Source organism: Carcharodon carcharias (genome assembly GCF_017639515.1).
Source record: "Carcharodon carcharias isolate sCarCar2 chromosome 36 unlocalized genomic scaffold, sCarCar2.pri SUPER_36_unloc_2, whole genome shotgun sequence".
Lineage (NCBI taxonomy): Eukaryota > Metazoa > Chordata > Chondrichthyes > Lamniformes > Lamnidae > Carcharodon > Carcharodon carcharias.
The window spans coordinates 2,881,893-2,894,123 of record NW_024470737.1 but is presented as its reverse complement, the minus strand read 5'-3'; positions in this window follow the sequence as shown (position 1 = coordinate 2,894,123).

Sequence of the window (12,231 nt, the reverse complement as noted above, 5' to 3'; positions counted from 1 at the left end):
ATCTCTGTCAAACTCTCCCTATCTTCAGATAATCTCTCTCTCTCACACACTCCCTATCTTCAGATAATCTCTCTCTCTCTCTCGCACACACACCCTATTTGCAGATAATCTCTTTCTCTCTCACACACTCTCCTTATCTTCACATAATCTCTCTCTCTCACTCACTCTCCCTATCTTCAGATAATGTCTCTCTCACAGTCACACTCTACCTATCTTCAGATAATCTCTCTCTCACACACCCTCCCTATCTTCAGATAATCTCTCCCTCTCTCTCACAATCTCCCTATCTTCAGATAAACTCTCTCTCTCTCACACAATCTCCCCTGCATCAGATAATCTCTATCACACACACTCCCTAACTTCAGATAATCTCTCTCTCACACACAATCTCCCTATCTTCAGATAATCTATCTCTCACACACCCTCCCTATCTTCAGATAATCTCTCTCTCTCTCACACACATTCTCCTTATCTTCAGATAATATCTCTTTCTCTCTCTCACACTCTCCCTATCCTCAGATAATCTCTCTCTCTCACACACAATCTCCTTATCTTCAGATAATCTCTCTCTCACACTCTTGCTATTTTCAGATAATCTCTCTCTCTCTCACACTCTCCACATCGTCAGACAATCTCTCTCTTTCACACACTCTCCCTACCTTCAGATAATCTCTCTCTCTCTCACACACTCTCCCTACCTTCACATAATCTCTCTCTCTCACACTCTCCACATCGTCAGACAATCTCTCTCGTTCACACACTCTCCCTACCTTCACATTATCTCTCTCTCTCTCACATTCTCCTTATCTTCAGATAATATCTCTCTCTCTCTCTCACACTCTCCCTATCATCTGATAATCTCTCTCTCTCACACACACTGCCTATCTTCAGCTGATCTCTCTCTCTCTCTCACACTCTCCCATTCTTCAGATAATCTCTCTCTCTCTCATACACTCTCCCTATCTTCTGATAATCTCTCCCTCTCGGACACACTCTCCTCATCTTCTGATAATCTCGCTCACTCTCACACACTCTCCCTATCGTCAGGTAATTTCTCTCTCTCTCACATACTCTCCCTATGTTCAGAAAATCTTTCTCTCTCGGACACACTCTCCCTATCTTCAGATAATCTCTGTCAAACTCTCCCTATCTTCAGATAATCTCTCTCTCTCACACACTCCCTATCTTCAGATAATCTCTCTCTCTCTCTCGCACACACACCCTATTTGCAGATAATCTCTTTCTCTCTCACACACTCTCCTTATCTTCACATAATCTCTCTCTCTCACTCACTCTCCCAATCTTCAGATAATCTCTCTCTCTCTCATACACTTTCCCTATCTTCAGATAATATCTCTCTCTCGGAAACACTCTCCCCATCTTCTGATAATCTCTCTCTCTCTCACACACTCTCCCTATCTTCAGATAATTTCTCTCCCTCGGACACACTCTCCCTATCTTCAGATAATCTCTGTCAAACTCTCCCTAACTTCAGATAATCTCTCTCACACTCTCCCTATCTTCAGATAATCTCTCTCTCACACACTCCCTATCTTCATATAATCTCTCTCTCTCTCTCGCACACCCTCCCTATCTTCAGATAATCTCTTTCTCTCTGACACACTCTCCCTATCTTCAGGTAATCTCTCTCTCACACACAATCTCCCTATCTTCAGATAATCTCTCTCTCTCACACTGTCCCTATCTTCATGTAATCTCTCTCTCACACACATTCGCCCTATCTTCAGGTAATCTCACTCTCTCACACACTCTCCCTATCTTCAGATAATCTCTTTCTCACACTCTCCCTATCTTCATATAATCTCTCTCTCTCACACTCTCCCTATCATCAGATAATCTCTCTCTCTCACACACTCTCCCTATCTTCATATAATCTCTCTCTCCCTCTCTCAAACACTCTCCCTATCATCAGATAATCTCTCCCTCTCACACACACTCTCCCTATCTTCAGATACTCACTCTCTCGTACACACTCTCCCTATCTTCAGATAATCGCTCTCTCTCAGACTGTCCCTATCTTCAGGTAATCTCACTCTCTCACACACTCTCCCTATCTTCAGATAATCTCTCTCTCACACTCTCCCTATCTTCATAAAATCTCTCTCTCTCACACTCTCCCTATCTTCAGATAATCTCCCTCTCTCTCACAATCTCCCTATCTTCAGATAATCTCTCCCTCTCACACACACTCTCCCTATCTTCAGATACTCTCTCTCTCGCACACACTCTCCCTATCTTCAGATAATCGATCTCTCGCACACACTCTCCCTATCTTCAGATAATCACTCTCTCACACACACTCTCCCTATCTTCAGATAATCTCTCTCTCTCTCACACACTCTCCCTACCTTCAGATAATCTCTCTCTCTCTCTCTCACACTCTCCCTATCTTCAAATAATCTCTCTCTCTCGGACACACTCTCCCCATCTTCTGATAATCTCTCTCTCTCTCACACAATCTCCCTATCGTCAGATAATTTTTCTCTCTCGGACACACTTTCCCTATCTTCAGATAATCTCTCTCTCTCTCACATTCTCCTTATCTTCAGATAATATCTCTCTCTCTCTCTCACACTCTCCCTATCATCTGATAATCTCTCTCTCTCACACACACTGCCTATCTTCAGCTGATCTCTCTCTCTCTCTCACACTCTCCCATTCTTCAGATAATCTCTCTCTCTCTCATACACTCTCCCTATCTTCTGATAATCTCTCCCTCTCGGACACACTCTCCTCATCTTCTGATAATCTCGCTCACTCTCACACACTCTCCCTATCGTCAGGTAATTTCTCTCTCTCTCACATACTCTCCCTATGTTCAGAAAATCTTTCTCTCTCGGACACACTCTCCCTATCTTCAGATAATCTCTGTCAAACTCTCCCTATCTTCAGATAATCTCTCTCTCTCACACACTCCCTATCTTCAGATAATCTCTCTCTCTCTCTCGCACACACACCCTATTTGCAGATAATCTCTTTCTCTCTCACACACTCTCCTTATCTTCACATAATCTCTCTCTCTCACTCACTCTCCCTATCTTCAGATAATGTCTCTCTCACAGTCACACTCTACCTATCTTCAGATAATCTCTCTCTCACACACCCTCCCTATCTTCAGATAATCTCTCCCTCTCTCTCACAATCTCCCTATCTTCAGATAAACTCTCTCTCTCTCACACAATCTCCCCTGCATCAGATAATCTCTATCACACACACTCCCTAACTTCAGATAATCTCTCTCTCACACACAATCTCCCTATCTTCAGATAATCTATCTCTCACACACCCTCCCTATCTTCAGATAATCTCTCTCTCTCTCACACACATTCTCCTTATCTTCAGATAATATCTCTTTCTCTCTCTCACACTCTCCCTATCCTCAGATAATCTCTCTCTCTCACACACAATCTCCTTATCTTCAGATAATCTCTCTCTCACACTCTTGCTATTTTCAGATAATCTCTCTCTCTCTCACACTCTCCACATCGTCAGACAATCTCTCTCTTTCACACACTCTCCCTACCTTCAGATAATCTCTCTCTCTCTCACACACTCTCCCTACCTTCACATAATCTCTCTCTCTCACACTCTCCACATCGTCAGACAATCTCTCTCGTTCACACACTCTCCCTACCTTCACATTATCTCTCTCTCTCTCACATTCTCCTTATCTTCAGATAATATCTCTCTCTCTCTCTCACACTCTCCCTATCATCTGATAATCTCTCTCTCTCACACACACTGCCTATCTTCAGCTGATCTCTCTCTCTCTCTCACACTCTCCCATTCTTCAGATAATCTCTCTCTCTCTCATACACTCTCCCTATCTTCTGATAATCTCTCCCTCTCGGACACACTCTCCTCATCTTCTGATAATCTCGCTCACTCTCACACACTCTCCCTATCGTCAGGTAATTTCTCTCTCTCTCACATACTCTCCCTATGTTCAGAAAATCTTTCTCTCTCGGACACACTCTCCCTATCTTCAGATAATCTCTGTCAAACTCTCCCTATCTTCAGATAATCTCTCTCTCTCACACACTCCCTATCTTCAGATAATCTCTCTCTCTCTCTCGCACACACACCCTATTTGCAGATAATCTCTTTCTCTCTCACACACTCTCCTTATCTTCACATAATCTCTCTCTCTCACTCACTCTCCCAATCTTCAGATAATCTCTCTCTCTCTCATACACTTTCCCTATCTTCAGATAATATCTCTCTCTCGGAAACACTCTCCCCATCTTCTGATAATCTCTCTCTCTCTCACACACTCTCCCTATCTTCAGATAATTTCTCTCCCTCGGACACACTCTCCCTATCTTCAGATAATCTCTGTCAAACTCTCCCTAACTTCAGATAATCTCTCTCACACTCTCCCTATCTTCAGATAATCTCTCTCTCACACACTCCCTATCTTCATATAATCTCTCTCTCTCTCTCGCACACCCTCCCTATCTTCAGATAATCTCTTTCTCTCTGACACACTCTCCCTATCTTCAGGTAATCTCTCTCTCACACACAATCTCCCTATCTTCAGATAATCTCTCTCTCTCACACTGTCCCTATCTTCATGTAATCTCTCTCTCACACACATTCACCCTATCTTCAGATAATCTCACTCTCTCACACACTCTCCCTATCTTCAGATAATCTCTCTCTCACACTCTCCCTATCTTCATATAATCTCTCTCTCTCACACTCTCCCTATCTTCAGATAATCTCTCTCTCTCACACACTCTCCCTATCTTCATATAATCTCTCTCTCCCTCTCACAAACACTCTCCCTATCATCAGATAATCTCTCCCTCTCACACACACTCTCCCTATCTTCAGATACTCACTCTCTCGTACACACTCTCCCTATCTTCAGATAATCGCTCTCTCGCACACACTCTCGCTATCTTCAGATAATCACTCTCTCACACACACTCTCCCTTTCTTCAGATAATCTCTCTCTCTCACACATTCTCCCTACCTTCAGATAATCTCTCTCTCTCTCACACACACACTCTCCCTACCTTCAGATAATCTCTCTCTCTCTCTCTCACACTCTCCCTATCTTCAAATAATCTCTCTCTCTCGGACACACTCTCCCCATCTTCTGATAATCTCTCTCTCTCTCACACAATCTCCCTATCGTCAGATAATTTTTCTCTCTCGGACACACTTTCCCTATCTTCAGATAATCTCTCTCTCTCTCACATTCTCCTTATCTTCAGATAATATCTCTCTCTCTCTCTCACACTCTCCCTATCATCTGATAAACTCTCTCTCTCACACACACTGCCTATCTTCAGCTGATCTCTCTCTCTCTCTCACACTCTCCCATTCTTCAGATAATCTCTCTCTCTCTCATACACTCTCCCTATCTTCTGATAATCTCTCCCTCTCGGACACACTCTCCTCATCTTCTGATAATCTCGCTCACTCTCACACACTCTCCCTATCGTCAGGTAATTTCTCTCTCTCTCACATACTCTCCCTATGTTCAGAAAATCTTTCTCTCTCGGACACACTCTCCCTATCTTCAGATAATCTCTGTCAAACTCTCCCTATCTTCAGATAATCTCTCTCTCTCACACACTCCCTATCTTCAGATAATCTCTCTCTCTCTCTCGCACACACACCCTATTTGCAGATAATCTCTTTCTCTCTCACACACTCTCCTTATCTTCACATAATCTCTCTCTCTCACTCACTCTCCCTATCTTCAGATAATCTCTCTCTCACAGTCACACTCTACCTATCTTCAGATAATCTCTCTCTCACACACCCTCTCTGTCTTCAGATAATCTCTCTTGCACGCACTCTCCCTATCTTCAGATAATCGCTCTCTCGCACACACTCTCCCTTCCTTCAGATAATCTCTCTCTCTCTCACACACTCTCCCTACCTTCAGATAATCTCTCTCTCTCGGTCACACTCTCCCGATCTTCAGAAAATCTCTCCCTCTCGGACACACTCTCCCTATCCTCAGATAATCTCTCTCTCTCACACATACTCTCCCTATCTTCAGATAATCTCTCTCTCTCTCATACACTGTACCTACCTTCAGATAATATCTCTGTCTGGGACACACACTCCCGATCTTCAGATAATCTCTCCCTCTCACACACACTCTCCCTATCTTCAGATAATCTCTCTCTCTCACACTCTCCCTATCTTCAGATAATCTCTCTCTCCCTCTCAAAAACATTCTCCCTAACTTCAGATAATCTCTCCCTCTCACACACACTCTCCCTATCTTCAGATAATCTCTCTCTCTCACAAACATTCTCCTTATCTTCAGATAATCTCTCTCTCTCTCATACACTGTACCTACCTTCAGATAATATCTCTGTCTGGGACACACACTCCCGATCTTCAGATAATCTCCCCCTCTCACACACACTCTCCCTATCTTCAGATAATCTCTCTCTCCCTCTCAAAAACATTCTCCCTAACTTCAGATAATCTCTCCCTCTCACACACACTCTCCCTATCTTCAGATAATCTCTCTCTCTCACAAACATTCTCCTTATCTTCAGATAATCTCTCTCTCTCTCTCTCTCACACTCTCCCTATCTTCAGATAATCTCTCTCTCTCACACACACTCCCCATCTTCAGCTGATCTCTCTCTCTCTCACACACTCTCCCATTCTTCAGATAATCTCTCTCTCTCTCATACACTTTCCCTATCTTCAGATAATATCTCTCTCTCGGAAACACTCTCCCCATCTTCTGATAATCTCTCTCTCTCTCACACACTCTCCCTATCTTCAGATAATCTCTGTCAAACTCTCCCTAACTTCAGATAATCTCTCTCAAACTCTCCCTATCTTCAGATAATCTCTCTCTCACACACTCCCTATCTTCAGATAATCTCTCTCTCTCTCTCGCACACCCTCCCTATCTTCAGATAATCTCTTTCTCTCTGACAGACTTTCCCTATCTTCAGAGATTCTCTCTCTCTCACTCACTCTCCCTATCTTCAGATAATCACTCTCTCACATTCACACTCTACCTATCTTCAGATAATCTCTCTCTCTCACACAATCTCCATAGCATCAGATAATCTCTCTTTCACAAACACTCTCCCTATCTTCAGATAATCTCTCCCTCTCACACACACTCTCCCTATCTTCAGATAATCTCTCTCTCCCTCTCACAAGCACCTTCCCTATCTTCAGATAATCTCTCCCTCTCACACACACTCTCCCTATGTCAGTTAATCTCTTTCTCTCACAAACTCTCCCTATCTTCAGATAATTTCTCTCTCGGACCCACACTCTAGCTATCTTCAGATAATTTCTCTCTCTCGGACACACTCTCCCTATCTTCAGATAATCTCTCTCTCTGTCACACACACAATCCCTCTCTTCAGATAATCTCTCTCTCTCTTTCTCACACCTCTCCCTATCTTCAGATAATCTCTCTAACACTCTCCCTATCTTCAGATAATCTCTCTCTCTCACACTCTCCCTATCTTCAGATAATCTCTCTCTCCCTCTCACAAACACTCTCCCTATCTTCAGATACTCTCTCTCTCACACACACTCTCCCTATCTTCAGATAATCGCTCTCTCGCACACACTCTCGCTATCTTCAGATAATCACACTCTCACACACACTCTTCCTATCTTCAGATAATCTCTCTCTCGCACACACTCTCCCTACCTTCAGATAATCTCTCTCTCTCTCTCTCTCACACACTCTCCCTATCTTCAGATAATCTCTCTCGCACGCACTCTCCCTATCTTCAGATAATCTCTCCCTCTCTCTCACATACTCCTATCTTCAGATAATCTCTCTCTCTCACCCAATCTCCCTAGCATCAGATAATCTCTCTTTCACAAACACTCTCCCTATCTTCAGATAATCTCTCCCTCTCACACACACTCTCCCTATCTTCAGATAATCTCTCTCTCTCTCACACATTCTCCCTATCTTCAGATAATCTCTCTCTCTCACACTCTCCCTATTTTCAGATAATCTCTCTCTCACACTCTCCATATCGTCAGACAATCTCTCTCTTTCACACACTCTCCCTATCTTCAGATAATCTCTCTCTCGCACAATCTCCCTATCTTCAGATAATCTCTCTCTCACACTCTCGCTATCTTCATATAATCTCTCTCTCTCACACTCTCCCTATTTTCAGATAATCTCTCTCTCACACACACTCTCCATATCGTCAGACAATCTCTCTCTTTCACACACTCTCCCTACCTTCAGATAATCTCTCTCTCTCTCACACACTCTCCCTACCTTTAGATAATCTCTCTCGGTCACAATCTCCCGATCTTCAGAAAATTCTCCCTCTCAGACACACTCTCCCTATCCTCAGATTATCTCTCACTCACACATACTCTCCCTATCTTCAGATAATCTCTCTCTCTCTCAAACACTACCTATCTTCAGATAATATCTCTCTCTCGGACACACATTCCCGATCTTCAGATAATCTCTCCCTCTCACACACACTCTCCCTATCTTCAGATAATCTCTCCCTCTCACGCACACTCTCCCTATGTCAGTTAATCTCTTTCTCTCACACACTCTCCCTATCTTCAGATAATCTCTCTCTCCCTCTCAAAAACATTCTCCCTAACTTCAGATAATCTCTCCCTCTCACACACACTCTCCCTATCTTCAGATAATCTCTCTCTCTCTCACACACATTCTCCTTATCTTCAGATAATCTCTCGGTCTCTCTCTCACACTCTCCCTATCTTCAGATAATCTCTCTCTCACACACACTCCCCGTCTTCAGCTGATCTCTCTCTCTCTCACACACTCTCCCATTCTTCAGATAATCTCTCTCTCTCTCACACACTCTCCCTATCTTCAGATAATTTCTCTCCCTCGGACACACTCTCCCTATCTTCAGATAATCTCTGACAAACTCTCCCTAACTTCAGATAATCTCTCTCACACTCTCCCTATCTTCAGATAATCTCTCTCTCACACATTCTCCCTATCTTCAGATTATCTCTCTCTCTCACACTCTCCCTATTTTCAGATAATCTCTCTCTCACACACACTCTCCATATCGTCAGACAATCTCTCTCTTTCACACACTCTCCCTACCTTCAGATAATCTCTCTCTCTCTCACACACTCTCCCTACCTTTAGATAATCTCTCTCTCTCTCGGTCACAATCTCCCGATCTTCAGAAAATTCTCCCTCTCAGACACACTCTCCCTATCCTCAGATTATCTCTCACTCACACATACTCTCCCTATCTTCAGATAATCTCTCTCTCTCTCAAACACTACCTATCTTCAGATAATATCTCTCTCTCGGACACACATTCCCGATCTTCAGATAATCTCTCCCTCTCACACACACTCTCCCTATCTTCAGATAATCTCTCCCTCTCACGCACACTCTCCCTATGTCAGTTAATCTCTTTCTCTCACACACTCTCCCTATATTCAGAAAATCTCTCTCTCCCTCTCAAAAACATTCTCCCTAACTTCAGATAATCTCTCCCTCTCACACACACTCTCCCTATCTTCAGATAATCTCTCTCTCTCTCACACACATTCTCCTTATCTTCAGATAATCTCTCGGTCTCTCTCTCACACTCTCCCTATCTTCAGATAATATCTCTCTCTCGGAAACACTCTCCCCATCTTCTGATAATCTCTCTCTCTCTCACACACTCTCCCTATCTTCAGATAATCTCTGACAAACTCTCCCTAACTTCAGATAATCTCTCTCACACTCTCCCTATCTTCAGATAATCTCTCTCTCACACATTCTCCCTATCTTCAGATAATCTCTCTCTCTCACACTCTCCCTATCTTCAGATAATCTCTCTCTCTCTCACACTCTCCATATCGTCAGACAATCTCTCTCTTTCACACACTCTCCCTACCTTCAGATAATCTCTCTCTCTCTCACACACTCTCCCTATCTTCAGATAATTTCTCTCGCACGCACTCTCCCTATCTTCAGATAATCTCTCCCTCTCTCTCACATACTCCCTAACTTCAGATAATCTCTGTCTCTCACACAATCTCCCTAGCATCAGATAATCTCTCTTTCACACACATTCTCCCTATCTTCAGATAATTTTTCTCTCTCACACTCTCCCTATATTCATATAATCTCTCTCTCACACATTCTCCCTATCTTCAGATTATCTCTCTCTCTCACACTCTCCCTATTTTCAGATAATCTCTCTCTCTCTCACACTCTCCATATCGTCAGACAATCTCTCTCTTTCACACACTCTCCCTAGCTTCAGATAATCTCTCTCTCTCTCACACACTCTCCTTATCTTCAGATAATCTCTCTCTCTCACACTCTCCCTATCTTCAGATAATCTCTCTCTCACACACTCTCCCTATCTTCAGATTATCTCTCCCTCTCACACAATCTCCCTATCTTCAGATAATCTCTCTCTCACACTCTCGCTATCTTCATATAATCTCTCTCTCTCACACTCTCCCTATCTTCAGATAATCTCTCTCTCTCTCACACTCTCCATATCGTCAGACAATCTCTCTCTTTCACACACTCTCCCTATCTTCAGATAATCTCTCTCTCTCTCACACACTCTCCCTACCTTCAGATAATCTCTCTCTCTCGGTCACAATCTCCCGATCTTCAGAAAATCTCTCCCTCTCAGACACACTCTCCCTCTCCTCAGATTATCTCTCACTCACACATACTCTCCCTATCTTCAGATAATCTCTCTCTCTCTCAAACACTGTACCTATCTTCAGATAATATCTCTCTCTCGGACACACATTCCCGATCTTCAGATAATCTCTCCCTCTCACACACACTCTCCCTATCTCAGATAATCTCTCCCTCTCACACACACTCTCCCTATCTTCAGATAATCTCTCCCTCTCACTCACACTCTCCCTATGTCAGTTAATCTCTTTCTCTCACCCATTCTCCCTATCTTCAGATAATCTCTCTCTCTCGGACCCACACTCTAGCTACCTTCAGATAATTTCTCTCTCTCGGACACACTCTCCCTATCTTCAGATAATCTCTCTCTCTGTCACACACACTATCCCGCTCTTCAGATAATCTCTCTCTCTCTCTCTCTCTCACACCTCTCCCTATCTTCAGATAATCTCTCTAACACTCTCCCTATCTTCAGATAATCTCTCTCTCTCACACTCTCCCTATCTTCAGATAATCTCTCTCTCCCTCTCACAAACACTCTCCCTATCTTCAGATAATCGCTCTCTCGCACACACTCTCCCTAACTTCAGATAATTTATCTCTCTCAGTCACAATCTCCCGATCTTCAGAAAATCTCTCCCTCTCGGACACACTCTCCCTATCCTCAGATAATCTCTCTCTCTCTCATACACTGTACCTATCTTCAGATAATCTCTCTCTCCCTCTCAAAAACATTCTCCCTATCTTCAGAAAATCTCTCCCTCTCGGACACACTCTCCCTATCTTCAGATAATCTCTCTCTCTCACACTCTCCCTATCTTCAGATAATCTCTCTCACACACACTCTCCCTATCTTCAGATAATCTCTCCCTCTCACACACACTCTCCCTATCTTCAGATAATCTCTCTCTCTCTCACACATTCTCCCTATCTTCAGATAATCTCTCTCTCTCACACTCTCCCTATTTTCAGATAATCTCTCTCTCACACTCTCCATATCGTCAGACAATCTCTCTCTTTCACACACTCTCCCTATCTTCAGATAATCTCTCTCTCGCACAATCTCCCTATCTTCAGATAATCTCTCTCTCACACTCTCGCTATCTTCATATAATCTCTCTCTCTCACACTCTCCCTATTTTCAGATAATCTCTCTCTCACACACACTCTCCATATCGTCAGACAATCTCTCTCTTTCACACACTCTCCCTACCTTCAGATAATCTCTCTCTCTCTCACACACTCTCCCTACCTTTAGATAATCTCTCTCTCTCTCGGTCACAATCTCCCGATCTTCAGAAAATTCTCCCTCTCAGACACACTCTCCCTATCCTCAGATTATCTCTCACTCACACATACTCTCCCTATCTTCAGATAATCTCTCTCTCTCTCAAACACTACCTATCTTCAGATAATATCTCTCTCTCGGACACACATTCCCGATCTTCAGATAATCTCTCCCTCTCACACACACTCTCCCTATCTTCAGATAATCTCTCCCTCTCACGCACACTCTCCCTATGTCAGTTAATCTCTTTCTCTCACACACTCTCCCTATATTCAGATAATCTCTCTCT